Consider the following 3,870-nt stretch of genomic DNA (forward strand, 5'->3'; position numbering starts at 1 on the left):
ATAACACGGGCTTGTTAGCTCACCCATTCAAAGTTGAGTCAGTGATTAAGTGGATTGCCAAAAAGAACATAGGGGAGACCATCATATCCATGTGTGGTGTACTCAGCTCCACCCTTTCTCGTCACTATATTTGTTCATGTTCTCTGCTGGTTGGTTTTCTCAGAATCTGCTGGGGCAGAGGAAGCTGTCTTCAACTCCTGCTCAACAAAGAACCTTTGTGAGGCCAAACAACCAAAAATCCTTGTTCATACAAACATAAAAATGATGAACTATCCAATAATTTCTTCGTGATCATGCAATAAGCTGTGCCTTCCAAAACTTCCATATGGCTGCGGTAGATTCGACTCACATGAAACATAAATAAAATAATATCTATATAATGATTTTACCTTATAATAGATGTTTTAGAAACTCATAATATATATTTGATAGCTCCACTCCAAAAGTATAAAATTCCTCACGTTGAATACCTATAAATAAAGGTGAAATAAGGATCTCTTTTGGACCTATCAATGAAAAGAGGAAAGGTTATGTCAGCAACTAATCGGAACCGTCGAAAGGTCAGCACATCCGTCTTTTAGCAAATGTACATGCAAAGCAATTCTTTCTCGGAGTGAACTCTGAACTATTCTGTGCCACATGTAAATAAATCATCAAATTACAGTAGGAAGACATGGTTTTTACATGTGTGGTTGGTGACCCTATAAGAATCAGCAGAAAGAAATCGAGTCAACAGAGATACTTTTGTAAGGGCCTGAGAGGTTATATAATGAATAGAAGATTCATGGAAAGACGTTACTTACATGATACATGTAGCTAGAGAATCACAGTGCCCTCAATTGAAGTTTTATGTTCTCCCCATTAGTGATCGCACTGAATCAAAAAGCAAAATGTCAGACAAACAGATTACCTGGAGTGAAGGCATCAGGTAAACAAATTATCTGAATCAAGCTCACTAAAAATAGAATCAAAAAGCTAAATGTCAAACAGATTGAGTACTTTGCCTGGTATACATACTTGTCCCACCTTGCATCAACCCCATTCATGGTGGTGGCATCAACAGCATCATGAGCTCCTGCTGCCCTTGCGTCGATAGAAAGGTTGTCATCGTCGGCGCCGCGCGCCTCCGAACCAAGGATCCGTTTGGCATGGAGGAGAGCGCCATCAGATTGATGCGTCCATTCCCAAACAACGAGCCAAGATAAAGAATATTATGACTGGGAGTTGTGTGTCCCCACTTTGTGTCTACAAGCACCTCCTTTCTACAGCTCCAAATCAGGGGAGCATCTCTTCGTTCCCAGCGAGACAGTCTATGCAGGTGCCGCCGGCGGCGGCGACGCCCCACCACAAAAGATTGTCTTCGAGCCGCGAGTTGCCGCATCCAACCCCAAGGACCTGCAGTTGGTAGCTATTTATTGGGGAAAAACGACCAATAAAGCATGACTGAAGTTTAAACTTTGCATAACTAAAAAGTAATCAATGTATCAAAGGATTTAATCTGTGGGCATTTTCCTTTTTCCCAAGTAACAACGTCAAACTTTTCAGGGGAAGGGTATATACAATATTTACTAAACTTTTGAGAAATCTCGTTGTCTTTATTGATTCATGACAATGTTCATAGGTACACGGCTTGGGTCATGAGGAGTACCCAACCAAACATGTCTACCTATATCTAGGTTACAAGCAAATTTAGCGAGATTATGAGCCTCGAAATTAAAATTCGTACGCTCAAAAACAAAAAAGCAGGACGTAAAACTATCTTTGCGGTTCGTTATTTCATGTATAACAGCTGCATTGGGGCCAGCTGTCCCTTCATTGATATCCTGCACCACACCTTGGCAATCCGATGCCACCTTTATATTCTGCTCGTGTAGATCTTCCGCCAGCGCTAGAGCCTCCCGGCACGCGTATGTCTCCAGGATCATCGGGTCGCGTACGCCCCCATAGACCACCGCCGACGCGCCAAGATAGTTGCCATTTGAGTCACGGCAAATTGCGGCTGCCACTCCCACTCGCCTGTTTCTTGATAATGCACCATCCACGTTTATCTTATGTGAGCCAGGCGGTGGTGGAATCCAACGTCGTTGCTGCTCCCTTACCGCTTGACCTTGTACCCTCGGTTCACAATCGATAGCCTGGTGTAGCTCTTGAAGATAAGAGTCTACAAAGGAAATAGTCTGGTGTGGATTTTGAAAAAGGGATTCATAAATCGCCTTGCGCCTTGCGTACCACACAGCCTATAATGTGGCAATCATCCTTGAGAAGCTCGCGTGGTCTAGTGCCTCATGAAGTTCAAAAAGCCAATTCTTCGCACTTGGCTCCGTACTCGCCATCATCTTGGACACAATATTTTCATCTGATAACGCCCAAACACATCTCGACATCGTGCAAGACAGGAGCGCATGTCTCCACGAATCTTGGCAGCCACATAGAGGGCAGGCACTTTGAGTTGCCATATTCCGTCTTTGAAGAACGTCCGTAGTTGGTATTGAATGACGTGCTAGACGCCACAGAAAAATTCTCACCTTTGATGGCACTTTCAGTTTCCATAGATTGCTCCATGCGTCCTCTTCTCTGGAGTTAGATGAAGCACCTCCCCTTCCTTCTAACCAAGCTTCTCTCTGTAACTTAGTTGTGACAAGTAATTTGTATGCAGAGCTTACAGTGAACTTGCCTTTTCTATCAGGATTCCAAGCCCAGAAGTCCTCCGTGTTGCGGGTGCACACAGGTATTTTTAAAATGGCCTCAGCATCAAAGGGCAGAAAAACTGACCGAATTAGGGGTTCGTTCCACGCCGCCGTAGCTGGGTGCAAAAGGTCAGATACTCTCTCCGGTGGTGTCTGAACCAGCGACGTGATCGGCCTCGGTGCTGTTTCTTTGGGAATCCAGTTGTCCTCCCAAATACTAGTAGATCGTCCGTTCCCAATCCTTCTAACAACTCCTTGTAGCAACACATCCCGGCCCTCAAGGACAGCCCGCCAGATCTGGGAAGGCCGAGACCCCAGCTCCGCCTCAAGGATTGTAGAGCTCGGGAAATACGATGCCTTCAATTTTTTTGCGCTTAAGGTTTCTAGCTCCTGAAGGATTCTCCATGCTTGCCTCGCCAGTAGTGCTAGATTGAACAGTTCAAGGTCTCTGAAGCCTAAACCTCCTAAGAATTTTGGCCTGGTCATAACGTCCCATGATACCCATGCTGGTTTACGTTCGCCTTGTTTGCAGCCCCACCAAAACTTCCTGATGGTAGTTTTTATGTGATAACAAAGGCCTCTTGGCAATTTGAAACAAGACATTGAAAATACCGGAATAACTTGTGCTACAGATTTTATGAGCACCTCCTTTCCTCCTGCCGACAAGCACTTGCTCATCCAACCCTTCACCTTATTCTAGACCCGATCACTCAAATATTTGAAAGTCCCCTTCTTGGATTGCCCCACATCAGATGGCATACCCAGATATTTGTCATTAAGCGATTCATTGGGAACTTGCAAAAAACCCTTCACGGCATTTCGAACTATTTCCGGACATCCTCTGCTGAAGAATATTGATGACTTGTCCCTATTAATTCTCTGTCCCGATGCCAAACAATATTTATCCAATAGGTTTGAAACCGACTCCGCTCCGTCGATACTTGCCCTGAAAAACAGCAGGCTGTCATCCGCGAATAAAAGGTGGTTCACCGACGGAGCCGATGGTGCCACCTTAATGCCACTGAGCTGGGATGACTTGTTCTGGGATTTTAAAAGGCACGAAAGGCCCTCTACTGCCAACGAAAAAAGATACGATGAGATCGGATCTCCCTGTCGAATACCACGGCTAGGCTTAAACACGTCTGACTTGACTCCATTAAACATCAGTGAAAAAGATACTGAA

The 3,870-nt window shown here is 44.8% G+C and overlaps 1 long non-coding RNA gene across 1 annotated transcript; it reads right to left on the bottom strand.

Annotated features, from left to right (window-relative positions):
- Positions 1–388: 388 nt before the first annotated feature.
- LOC123130164 (uncharacterized) lies at positions 389–1,392 on the bottom strand. The gene is made up of 4 exons (XR_006463747.1): positions 1,018–1,392; positions 804–873; positions 685–701; positions 389–470 (listed from the first exon to the last, which is right to left on the bottom strand). It is a non-coding gene; the product is annotated as an uncharacterized lncRNA (long non-coding RNA).
- Between the last annotated feature and the right edge of the window lie 2,478 nt (positions 1,393–3,870).

The sequence above is a fragment of the Triticum aestivum genome, chromosome 6A, assembly GCF_018294505.1.
Source record: "Triticum aestivum cultivar Chinese Spring chromosome 6A, IWGSC CS RefSeq v2.1, whole genome shotgun sequence".
NCBI lineage: Eukaryota > Viridiplantae > Streptophyta > Magnoliopsida > Poales > Poaceae > Triticum > Triticum aestivum.